The following is a 13,894-nucleotide window of genomic DNA, read 5'->3' on the forward strand; positions in this document are numbered from 1 at the left end:
TTGTTTTTTAGGTTTGGTTTGGTACCGTAACGAACCTACACTTATCGTGTTCGTGTTGAATAGCAGCCGCAACGTTTGCGTATATCAACACCCAGGTTTTACCGATTTCAATTGTTATTTTTTAATATGTTCATTTTACAATTTTATACTTTTTCGTTTAGATAAGGTATCGTAACAAACCTAACCGATACTAAATTCGCGTTGAATAGTCACGGAGACTCATATGTTTTACCAATGTCCGGACTTTAGCGATTTTTGTTGTTTTTTAATTTTAAATATGATCATTTTATGAATTTATTTTTAGCTTTAGATTCGGTATCGTAATGAACCTAGTCGATATTGATCAAATTTACATAGAATAGTCGACATATGTGCTTTACCAACGTGTGGGTTTTATTGATTTTTGTTGTTCGTTTTATTGTTTTTGTTTTAAACTTGTTCATTCAAGTGGGTCAAATTTAATTGCACTTTTTCGTTTTTAATTAAAAGAAAATATTTAGAACGAGTTAGCAAAAATATATAAGGTTTGACTCATAAAAAAGAAAATTTTCAATTGATTGGATATAAAAAATATATAAAATAAATATGATATAAAACACAGATGTGTGGCGGCTATTCAACAAGAACCCAATTGGTGTTGATTTAGTTTGTTACGGTACCAAATTAAACAAAATAATAAAATTCGTAAAATGAGTATATTTAATAAAAGACAAAAACAATATTTGAAAAAAAATCAAATAAGAAAGAAATTAAAAAAAAAAATATAATGAGTTACTAAAAAATTATGAAAAGGTTGATTGATATAAAAAATAAAAAAAAAATAATTATTGAATTTATCATATAAAAATATATAAGAAATGTAAAACAAAAATAAATAATAGATTAATTAATAGAATAACCAAACATAAAAGTAAAAAGCGAATTACTATAATTGTTCACCTCAATTTTTATATTTTTTGTTTTTTAGTTCTGGTACCATAACGTATGTAATCAAAACCGACCGAATTTGTGTCAAGTTAACGCCTCAATGCTTGGGACCGACAACGATTGAGTTTTACCACTGACCAGGTTTGGCAATCAAATAAACATCGTCTTTAATATTTTATTCTCTTATATGTTAATTTGACGAATTAATTTTTTGGATTTTGAGGCTCAAATTTTACCAATGATGTCTATATCGTGACGAACGCAGCCATATTGACCGAATTCATGTCGACACATCGTCGTAACGCTCGGGTTTTACCACTGCCCGCGTTTCAACAATGGGGGTTTTCCAACTGCCCGACGCAATGCACCGGGTAGAAAAACTAGTATAAAATAAATGAAAAACAACAAAATGGTAAATACCTTTTTCCATCAAAACTAGTTTGGTAAATAATTTTTAAGGGACATTATAATGGTAAGTATTTTTTTCATCAACGCTAGATTAGGAAAAAACTCAGTAAACTATAATATTTGTCTGGACATATATTGGAAAACGAGTGAATGAAATTATAAGTGTATAGATAATAAGTGAATGGCTATATGACATTATAAAGTGTATCGATAATTCGAGAAGGAAATTATATGTGCATTGGATAATAATTCTGTGGATGGTATCCAAACATTAGCTGAAGGAACTATAAACAGCAGTTGACATCCTTTCTTTCTTTCCATACACTTACAATTTCAATTCACTCACAAATATTCTACTGAGTTCCATCTTCACCATTAACAATGGCTGAAATCATCGTCTCTGCACTCCTGAATCCCGTTTTTGAGAAGCTGGCCTCTGAAGCCTTGAAGACATATGTTCGGTCCAAAGGAATTCATGCAGAGCTCAAGAAATGGGAGACGACACTGATCCAGATCCGGTTTTTTCTAAATGATGCTTCTCAGAAGGAAATAAATGATGAAGCTGTTAAACAGTGGCTCAAAGATCTCCAACATCTGGCTTACGACATTGATGACGTCTTTGATGATTTGGCAACCGATGCCATGCATCGTGAGTATGGCCAGCAGTCTGGAGCCATCACCAACTTCTCTCACAAATTTATCACTAAGTCTGAGGGTGCGCCACAAGTTAGATGATGGTACCAACAAATTAGAAAATCTAGAAAAGAGAAGGGTCGGTCTAGGTTTGATTGTAAGAGATGGAAAGCCAAAAAGAATTTATCAAACCTCTTTGGTAGATACATCTGGTATTGTTGGGCGGCAAAAGGAAAAAAAGGATTTGCTCGTGAAGTTATTGGGGGATGGGCCATGCAGTCAGAACTTTAGCATCGTGCCCATAGTTGGTATGGGCGGGTTAGGCAAAACCACTCTAGCTAAAGTTTTGTATAATGATGAGGAAGTTAAGAAGCACTTTCAAGTCATGGCTTGGGTTTGTGTATCTGATGAGTTTGATATCTTTAATACAAGCAAACTATCATAGGGAATGAAGAAAACAAGGATTTGACAGATTTGGATCTTCTTCAAGTAGCTCTTAGAAATCAACTAAGGGAGAAAAGATTTTTGATAGTACTAGATGATGTTTGGAGTGAAAGTTATGAGGAGTGGGAGACCCTAGTGAACCCATTTCATGAGTGTGCTCCTGGAAGTAAAATTCTAATGACAACTCGGAAGATGCAACTACTCCAAAAGCTAGGTTATGATCATCTAAGCGATCTCCAGACTCTGTCACATGAAGATGCTGTGTCTTTATTTGCTCGACACGCGTTGGGTGCAAATAACTTTGATTCACATCCAATCCTCAGATGATATGGTGAAGACATCGTGAAAAAATGTGATGGCCTACCTCTGGCTTTAAGAGTACTTGGAAGGTTATTGAGGACAAAGACTGAAGAAGAAGAGTGGAAGGAGCTGTTGGATAGTGAGATTTGGAGGTTAGGAAAAAAAGATGAGATATTACCGGCTCTTAGACTAAGCTACACTGACCTTTCTTCCTGTTTGAAACAGTTGTTTGCATACTGCTCCTTGTTCCCCAAGGACTACATGTTTGACAAAGATGATTTGATTTTACTTTGGATGGCGGAAGGTTTTTTGAACCAATCAACTTCAAACAAGTCAAAGGAACGCTTAGGTCTTGAGTATTTTGAAGAGTTGTTGTCAAGGTCATTTTTTCAACATGCGCCTAATGACAAATCATTGTTTGTGATGCATGACTTGCTAAATGACCTGGCCAAATTTGTTGCTGGAGAATTCTTTTTAAGGTTAGATGAAGAAATGGGGAAGGGTGTTACAAAGGAAGCAGCTTCAGAAAAGTACCGTCATATGTCATTTGTTCGAGAGAAATGCGTAGCTTACTCGAAGTTCAAGGCATTCGAAAGTGCTAAAAGTTTGAGAACATTCTTAGCGGTACCTATTGATGGTCTGAAAGACAGTAGCCAAGAGTTCTACTTATCTTATAAGGTTCAGGTTAACTTAATTCCCAAACTACCATTATTAAGGGTTCTATCTTTGAGTGATTATAAAATAAGCGAGGTACCAGAGATCATTGGCCATTTGAAGCACTTGAGATATCTTAACTTATCTCGATCCTTAATCACACATTTACCAGAAAATGTTAGCAATCTCTACAATTTGCAGACATTAATCCTTTTTGGGTGTAAGGAATTAAGTAATTTGCCCAACAACTTCTCAAAGCTTAAAAACTTGCATCATTTAGACATTAGGGACACCCCGCTTTTGAATGAGATGCCCTTAGGGATTGGCGAGATGAAAAGCTTACAAACTCTCTCCAAAATCATTATCGGAGGAGCAAATGGCCTTGCAATTACTGAGCTTAAAGACTTCACAAATCTTCATGGGAAGACTCACATAAAGGGGCTGGACAAAGTGGAAGTGGCAGCGAATGCACGTGAGGCGAATTTATTTCTAAAGAGGTTTAGCGAGTTAGAGCTGGAATGGAGTGATGTGTTTAATGATTCTCGAAATGAATCTCTTGAAAAGGAGGTCCTCGATGTGTTGAAGCCTCGTAATGACATTTTGATAAAGCTTGAAATAGTGTCATATGGGGGTATTGAGTTTCCTAATTGGGTTGGGGATCCGTCATTTCTTCAGTTGATTAGCGTGTCGATACGTGGCTGTAAAAATTGTACAGCTTTACCACCACTTGGTCAGTTACCGTCACTGAGCAATTTGTTTAATGCAGACATGGATGCGGTGAAAGTTGTGGGTTTAGATTTAACTGGGACCGGTCATGCATTCCCCTCACTTGAAAATCTTAAAATACAAAACATGAAGAGGTTGGAAGCATGGTCAACTAATTTTGGGGTTGTGTCGTTTCCATGCCTTAAAAAGCTTGTTATTAGAAATTGTCCAGAGCTGGCTGAAGTGTCGATTGAAGAACTACCGTCATTGAAAAATCTAGAAATAGGAGAATGTGATACTGGTGTGTTGAGAAAGCTGGTTCAAGCAGCTCCATCAGTCAAGAAGTTGATAATAGAATCCGTTTCAGGGCTTAATGATGTGGCGTGGAATGGTGTTATGGAGTACCTTGGGAAAGTTGAAGAATTAAGCATTATTCAGTGTGATGAAATCAGAAACTTGGAAGTAAGGAAGTGTCAGAAGTTGGTGAGATTAGGAGAGGAGGAGGATGAGAATTGTGGGCGCAACCTCATAACAACTCTTAAGGATGTTAGAGGTATTAAAATGTGATAGTATGGAGCATTGTAGGTGTCCAAATAACATTGCCTACTTAATGATCCATTTGTGTCCTTCCATTACATCTGTTTCATTCCCGATAACAGGAGGACAGAAGCTCAAGTCTCTTGTCATATTATCTTGTGACAAACCGTTAGAAAATGATTTGTTAGAAGGAGATAACACCGGGGTGCTTATCAACAACCAAAGCATGCCGATGCTTCGACATGCAGTGTTAATGAGCTGGCCAGATCCGACAAGCATCATTGAATTGAGTCCCTTCATTCACCTCACCTACCTGTTAGTTACTAATTGTCCAAATTTAGAGTCGTTTCCGGACCATGAATTGCCTAATCTCACCTCGTTAACAGATTTGGTAATAGCCAAATGCCCATGTATAGACGCTTCCTTTCCTCGTGGATTTTGGCCTCCAAAATTACATAACCTTGCAATAGGGGGTTTGAAGAAGCCCATCTTAGAGTGGGGCCCACAGAATTTCCCAACCTCACTTGTCAACCTAGGGTTACGGGGTGGAGAAGATGACAATGATGTGAGTAGGTGTAATCAATTGTCACATCTTATTCCTTCATCTCTTACTTGTCTTGATATATATGATTTTAGGAAACTGAAATCAGTTGCAGTGGGACTCCAACATCTCACTTTACGATATTGCCCAAAGATGAAGGATCTACCAGAAACTCTGCTGCCTTCACTTTTGAGTTTAACCATCACAGAATGCCCAAATCTAGAAACAAAGTGCAGAAGAAGAAGAAGAAGAAGAGGCTCCTATTGGTCCCGTATCTCTCATATCCCCTGCATCAGAATAAACCCACCCATAATTTCCTTTTAATTTTTAAATTACCTGAGTACCTGACTGATTTTGCTTGCATTCACCAAACATATTGTATGTATGCATTATTTCAATGCGAGTACATACATTATTACTGCAAAAAAAAAAAAGAAAAAATAGTGCTGAAGAATCACCTTTGGTTACTTGATGTCTTTGGATTACTAATGCTGGTTAAACCCATCAAAGCCTTACTGTAAGCCAAACATGTTAGCCGACTGGAAGAATTTTCATTATATATCTTTGAAATTGTTGCAAATACATTCTATTCTCTACTTTTTACATAACATGACGTTTTCATTGGTTGATGATTCTTCATAGTTTTCCATCCACCCCTAATACCTTAAGCATACTGGTATGTAGCATACTAGTTAGTATGCACCCATATTATCACACACTTCAAAGTTTAAGCCTGTAATTTAACTAAAAAACACCATTCTACAAATTTATCTACCACATTACTTTAGAGCATTCGCATACGAAAAGCTTGAACTTAACGCGTCAGTTATATTATTTGTGGAGGATGATACAACTTAATTACTTAAACAAGTAGAATGACTCTCAATCACATTTTCTACTTCATATAAAAAATCATAATTGTAAACTTTCAATAATTAATGGATCCAAGTGACCGTGTTTATTTCACACTAGTCATTTTACTAGCAACTTGTTCAGGGCATATTATTAACGGGCCTGTTTTGTGTTTAACAACCAATGAACCAATCTATAGGTAATTAATCTGGCCCAGTACTTATATTAGAAAACAGAAACTAACTGATAGAAACCGCAAAAATCAAAGGTACAGATAAACAAAAGGGTTGTATATTATTGAATGACCAAGAGGAGTTACAAGAGGCTAAATATAAAGACTAAAATATTACATATTGAACCCTCTAAATAACATAAATGCTGGTTTAACAGGTACTAAATTTGGGATAAATAGCCATATCCGAGATAGGCTTGATCTCCAAGTACAAGACCGAATACCCAATTCAAGATGCGTGAATCTCCATGATCAAATGTTTAGAAACAACGAGCAAGCCTAAAACAAATAAAGATTCCGTCTTTAACTTAACTACTACAACCGATCTTAGAAAGTCAATGTTTCATTTTAACGAGTGATCATGCTGCAAATAATAAATGACTTTTTTTGCATCTATATCTCTGAAAGCATATAGAAACAACAAATTATTAAGAGAGATTCAGATTTCATAACAATAATAAGATTAAGGATATTATTTATCTTCGCAGGCCACTCTATTTGTCTCTAAAAAACGTAGCAGCAAAAGTGCATCTATTTACTAACTAAAATGAGCTAACAATAATCTCATTGGCAAAGTTGTTAAGCAGCAGGTGGTCTAAGCTCATGATCATGAGATGCATCACATGTCGATTGTGGTAAATACTGCCACATTGGAATGTAACCATAGCCTGGAAAAACGGGCATCTTGTGTGCCCCAGACTGAAATGCTGCAGGATGCGGTGTCATGTATCCAGGTGGCCGAATATTATTGATCATGGCTTTGTCCTGCTGCTCCATTTTTGCTTTTTCCGCCTTTAAAACAAGTTTCTCTTCTTGAAGCTCGTTCTTCTCTGCCTATCCTTAGAAATTAGTTAAAAAAAACATTAATCAAGTTCATTTTGTAGGTCCCTTTTCAGGTGGATCTAACAACGTCTTTGGATCAACCTAACTTAGTGCTAGCGGAAATCACACTAAGCAACCAAGAGGTCTCGGATCTAGAGATTATGTTAGGTTGAGAGTAAAATGAGATAGCCGAGAGAAAGAAAGAAAGTGTGTTATGAGTTTTTGGCAAAAGATTGTTTCTCTCATGGCATGCTCCCTATTTACAGGGAGGCATGCATGAGAAGCATGATTTCTATTCACTAAGGCCCAATGGGCTTCTTTACAATGGACCGTGGCCCAATACATACAAAATGACCAATCGGCCTCAAATACGTAACCGAACCAATACAAAAGACTAAAACATACCAAACGGGACCTAACAATCTCTCTCTAGTCTTTAGTATTGGAACCCGTCGGTGTCGTAGACTAGAAGTCCTTCATCTGTTAGTGGAAGTTCAACAAGTCTGCGCACGAACTTGTTGAATCCCAAGTCCTCGACGGTCCCCAGTGGCTTGTTGTAGAGCTTCTTCACATCCTCAATGTGTAGACCCATAAGCTCATGCTCGTCAAACACTCGAATCTCGTGCATATCACGGCAGTGTATGACAGCCTCACCGGTTTTATTGTCAAACTCCCAATCTATGAAGTCTCGGAGAGTGTTGGGAAGATAGGGCTCACCATGATAAATCTCGTGACAGTCTTTCGGCGCCCTGTATCTCCACATAGTGCGTGGCTCTCCGGTAGCTGGGTCTATCTCCTTTAGGTTCTTGTATTTTCGACCCTTGTTTGGCTCGAAATCTTTGTAGTCCACCCTTGATTGACGATGGAGATAGTCTGGGACCCAGCTCTCTAACGCACTTCCAACTGCACCATGGCCTAGAGCTTGTCGGAGATAATTAATGTCGAGCTCTGGTAGCGATTTCAGCTCATGGTGGTTGAGATAGATTAGATCTCCGCTGTATCTCCTGATGGCCCAACAGTTGTTTCGCTTATCATATTTGGCGTAGACAATGAGTGAATCGTCATGATAAGGATAGTTGAGCACACGGGCACACGCACGACCTGACACAATGTGCGTCTTTCTTTTCTTCTTTGGTGGTTCCTGTGTCAAGTCGTCAGATGGATTAAAGACGAGATCAGTAGCTGGAGTTTCTGAAGCTTGAACTTTTGCAGGAGGAGTGTCTGGGTTGGGTGAGTAGTTGATGTAATCATCTTCAACCCTCGCTTCAGTGTTCTGATCAATAAGTTGCTCCAAGTTCTTTCCCGCTTCGATAAAGTCATCCATAGCACCTGCAAAGTCATCAGGAAATAAATCTTTATACATGTCAGTAATCTGTGTGTCGTGTTCCCTGACTTTGCCAGCCGAGTCGTGAGCAGTAGGGTCTTGAACGTCATGTTGAACTGGTGGAGGTGATTGAGTGTTATCTCCACCTCCACCTCCTGCTGCCCCTGCCCCTCCGTCTCCACCTGCTCCACCTTCATCATCATCATCGTCATCTTCATCAAAACTATCATGAACTTCATCATCGTCATCATCTTCTTCCTCATCATCATCTTCTTCATCACCATCATCATTACCATTATTTTCACCACCAACACCGCTAGACTGGCCGCCCTGTTGTACTAACCGACCAACAGTCGCCTCTCCTTCAGATACTACAGCCTAAACTCCTTGCATGGTCACAGAAGGACCTGTGGTAGGCTGTGAACCACCGACTTGAGAAGTCTCACCAGACCTTCTCCAAGTCCCAAACACTGCGTCAAGCCTATCCTCCAGACCATGAAATTCATCTTCTTGAATGCCCATGAGGTCTGAGGCCGCTTGGTACTTACTCACCATGTCTTCATTCATCTTGAGCTGTAGCTCATTCAGACGATCTTGTTCCTTAATATTTTCTTGTATGGCCTCCATTTCTCCTCTGAGCGTATCGAGAGAGGCGGAGGAAGCAAGCTGATTTTCCAAATTTGCAACTCTTGAGTTTGTGGCTTCCTTTTCAACATCCCACATTCTCGTTGCATCTTCGATCTTCTTGTTTACACTAGATCTGAGAGCACTAGCACTTGGTAAGTCTCTTTCAAGTGTAGTCAGCCTATCTCCAAGTCTTGTGTGATCTGCTCTCAGATTAGCGTTTTCAGAGGCCTCACGGTTCATTAATGCTTGTAGATTTTGGATTCGGGTGTGGAAGGTGTTTGTCAACAATCTTTGATTTTCAGCATGAGCATCACTTGCCTCCTTCTGCTCTTCCAACACCCTTATCCTTTCCCTCAGAGCCGCCTTTTCTTCCTCATCCTCCAACGCCTTTTGTTTCATCTCCTTAATGAACTTGAGGAGCACAATTTCTCTTTCCGCCCTCTTAGCGTTGGATTCCTCCAGTGCGATGATCCTATCGAGGATAGGATCGGCGTATACTGGAGGTGTTGAAGACATCCCTTGGGAAATGGGTTTGGGTGAGATAATGGTGGATGGTGGGGTGGTGGTCGTTATGGGTGGTGAGGTTGTTGGCAACGGTAGGGTGTTGGCTTGGGTAAGGATTGGTGAAGTTATAGTGGTGGGTGGTTTGGTTGTGTTATAGATGGTGTGAAGGTTTGGGTTGGGGAAGTAATGACGGTTTTGCTCCATAAGCTTGTTGTTTGTATTGGTGAGCTGAAAACTAATGAGGTGAATATGAATAAGGTTGGTCGGGTAGGTGGTGTTGATACTTGAGAAGGTTTGGGTTGGGTTTGTTGTTGTGGTGGTGAGTGTGGTAAGGATGGTATTTGGGGTAGGAAGGTTGAAATGGGTTGGTCTGTTGGTGAAGGTTCAGGTGAGGATTCTGGTGAGTCATGGAGTAGGGTCTTGGTTTTCTTGGCTTTGGTTTTCTTTCTGGTTTTTGGTGTCTTGTAGGCAGGGATTTGTATCTTGGTTACGTCTAGTGTCTTGAGGGCTTGGGCCAGGGCTTCTTTGGTGATTTTTGGTTGGTCGGATGGTTTGTCTTGTGAGGGAGTTTTGACAAGAAACTTGGTTGACTTCTGGGAGTCCCCAAGTTTCCTCAAGCGCTTTAGGGGTGGCTGGTCTTCTTCTTCCTCATCAAGCTCTATAACTTTGCCCTTTTCAGCCTTCTTCCTCTTTAGATCGTGTTTGGCTTTTGTTCGATCCTCGGTCGGCTCATCACTGGAATCTTGTTCTGCCTCGACCTCTGGCTCATCCTCTTCTTCACTATCATCAGATGCCTCATCCCCAGCAGGCTCTGTTTCCTCAAACAATCCAAATTTAGGACCCGATCTTGTAACATCAGGGATTAGATCATCCAGAAGCATCTGTACGAATCTCAGATACAAAAGCCATGTGGCTCCACTCCTAATATTCCCCAACATGCACAGGAATATTATTCGAGAATAATTGAACTTCTCTTGAGCAGTTAAAGCATACATGATCTGGACCCAGTCAACACTCATGCTATCAAGCCCTCCACGTATATCAGCAAAGCAATGAATCACTATGTGAAAGAGAAATCTCCAGTAAGGTGGGAGATGTTTCTTCTCAAGGCTTTTCCACTCGGTATCGTATCCCATTTGAGCAACAAATTCAATCAGCTTCTTTCTATCACCCTTCTCAAACTTGTAATCGGGCTGGTCATCAATCTTTAACACCATTCTAATGTCATCTTTAGTAATAGTCAATTCCTTTCTTGCAACGGTTGTTGTAAACGATAGAGAATCATCGGCAACTTTGGCAAACGCCCAGAAGTCCAAGACCCACTTGTAGTAAATGGCTGGGTCAGCAGATATAGCGTGTGTAAGGGGTGATTGCTTGAGCCCCTTGACCATAGAGGTGAAAACTTTATCCTTCTTGGCCTTTGGTAATTCGAGAGCACAAAACAAATTGTGACCCTGAAATCATATCATAAGATCATGAGAATCATCATTAAAAATTAAAATAAACAAAGCAAATTTGTTATACATATATAAAAGCCTTAAGTATATATATGTTACATAGTTTAATTAATTAGTAGTAGTTAATTAATTATGTATATTATATATGTTAACTAGTCCAATACACACAATTTTTAAATTCAAAACAGTCCAAGTGTCCAAACAGTTCAAATTTTTCAAAATTCACCAAGTGTGAGTTTTTTGCATGAAAATTTTCGCATGGAGAATAGTTTCGCTTCGCATGGGCATGCAAAGTGAAACATATTGGCGGCGCAAAGATATATGATCACCTGATGACCCTGGGGTACTCTATGGAGATAGATTCAGCAACATTTGTTAAGAGGTGCAAGGTTTGTCAACTACAAGGCAACCTCATACATGCTCCAGCCGTGGAGCTCCCTACCCATTTCAAACTTGTGCCCTCGATTTCATCGGGAAAATAACCACTCCCTCGAGGGGAAAATGTTTCATTTTAGTAGCAACAGAGTTGTTCACCAAATGGGCAGAAGCAGTTTCACTACGCCAAGACAACTCTCCTTCAAGTTGAGCCAATGCACTTGTAGCTTTAATCATTTTGCTTCGCATGGGCATGTGAAGCGAATCGCATGGGCATGCGAAGCGAAGCAAAATGCCCTTTCGCTTCGCATGGGTATGCGATGCGAAAAACCTATTATGCGATAAAATCCCACTTGTCAATTTTTGTTTTCTTTTCCATCTATTGAAGTTGCCTAGCCCTGAATTGGGTTTCTGGAAAGTTTGAACCAAAAATCCTTTGGTTTTCCTGGTCAATTGAACCTTTAAACACAACAGTTACCCCTAAATCTATAAACTTTACATAAACAACCCTAACTTTAATAATTAATGATGATAATCAATATCAATAAGTCCAACAACAGATTATAGACAATATATTAATCAACACATGTGAAGATCAGACGTAGATCTAGCCGACGGTTCATCTGAACCGTCGTCTCGATCCACGAGAACCCAGAAACATAAAGATGAAAGGATTTATGGTGTTCTGATGTTATACCGAGGGTGGATAATCTGGATTCAACGGCATAGTGAAGAATAATGAGGAGGATCGATGAAGAATTAAAGAAAATTTAGGGTTTGAATGTTTGAAGATGAGAGAGAAGAGAGAGTAGAAGATGAAAGTGTTTGGTGAATAGTGAAAGATATTTTAGGTTTCCCTTATATATAGGATCAACCTATCTCGCGATAAGGTCAAAACATCGCGAGTATTCACCGAAACTACACTCTCAGTCCTCAGTCTTTAAAATAATTTCCATTTTCAAACCCGAAAAACATTTACCCACCGAATCCACACACTTGATTATTTATAAGGTTTTTCTTTTGTCCGTCCGTAAGAGTTAACGTTTGCACGATCGATCTCTTTTGTCAAAACAAAACACAATAAAATAAGACACTAAAATAAAGGCAAAAATAAAAACAAAATAAGTAAATAAAATAAAAATTAAAATATTAAACTATGCAGATACTTAATATTTTAGAAAACAAAACAAAATAAATTTAAAACAAAGAAAATTTAAAACATTTTAAAGTTAAAAACAATAATATTGAATTAATTTAGATAGTTTTTTTCTTTAGTTAATATACAAAGAACGATCACGACATGGAATCATATTGATTTACAAAGCCCTAGATCGCGTTTCCATTTTAAAATTATTGTGACACAAGTTCATCATTGACTGTAGATATTGTCCTCATTTTATCTTGACAAGTGTTTTGATGTCAAAAATGATACGTTTAAAGTACGATTAGGCACGGTGCTTATGTGGTCTCCACTTAATCAGACATGTTACTGATTCCATCATATCTCGGGCCTACTTTGTGTTAACATATCACCTCAACTTGACTTAAACCTTTCTTAGTTGATCACAGTACTCTTATTAACAAACTGACTTATTGTACACTGTACACCTGACACTTTGTGCTTTGCACACTTGACTCGATCTAGAAAGATTAAAATAAAGCAGAAGTTCAGGCCATAACAATCAGGTCGGATAATACCATATTATCGCGCAGAGAAAGTCCAAGGCTTGAATAAAAGAAAGAAAATAAAACAAAGCAGAAGACTCAGGGCCTTAACAATCAGATCTTGTATGACTACAAACCTAGAAAGTCCAAGTTTTGAGTCGAAATTAAATGAAGAAATAAAGCAGAAGTTAAAATTCCTAGGACTGACTCCTTATCTGACTATTTTTCTTTTGATTTTTTGACTCTTTTGTTTTCTTTTTCTTGCTTTTCTAAACTTTTTACTTGACTCTTTTCTTGACTTAATGAAAATTAAAATTGACACTGACTTTCATAAGACTACTCTGATTAGGTAAAGAGAGGCTTGGGTATGACATGTATAGTTACATTTTTGCCTTCATGAATTTGACTTTACGGAATCATGCAACCACTTCATAATCGTATATCCACTAGTATCGGCAGGAATTTAGGTTTATATCATCCGACACTTACTTGTTTGTCAAGCCTCCCTACACATCCATGAATGACCTTATAGCCTTTTGTTCTACTCTTTTAACGCGCTAGAATCATTACTGTTAGGCCCCGTTTTGTATATTTAGTCTTTTGTATTGATTCAGTTATGTATTTGGGCCGATAGGTCATTTTGTACGTAGTTGGGCCACGGTCCATTGTAAAGAAGCCCATTGGGCATTAGATGTGTTTTACTTCTCATGCATGCTTCCCTATAAATAGGAAGCATGCCATGAGAAGTAAGTAGTTGTTGGAAATACAATTGAAAACCTTTTTGGCAAAAATTCCATCACTCTAACTCTTTGTCTTCTCATCTCTTGGCTCTCTCTCACTCTCCTTTCCTTAACAGAAAATAAACTTAAGATCCGAGACCTCTTGGT

General features: G+C 38.4%; 1 pseudogene; it reads left to right on the forward strand.

Moving 5' to 3' along the window:
• The first annotated feature begins 1,541 nt into the window (after window positions 1–1,541).
• On the forward strand, window positions 1,542–5,473 carry LOC143566666 (putative disease resistance RPP13-like protein 1; annotated as a pseudogene).
• The last annotated feature ends 8,421 nt before the right edge of the window (window positions 5,474–13,894 follow it).

The sequence above is a fragment of the Bidens hawaiensis genome, unplaced genomic scaffold (assembly GCF_021521415.1).
Source record: "Bidens hawaiensis isolate Kalapana, Puna unplaced genomic scaffold, B.hawaiensis_p1.1 tig00023035_1, whole genome shotgun sequence".
Lineage (NCBI taxonomy): Eukaryota > Viridiplantae > Streptophyta > Magnoliopsida > Asterales > Asteraceae > Bidens > Bidens hawaiensis.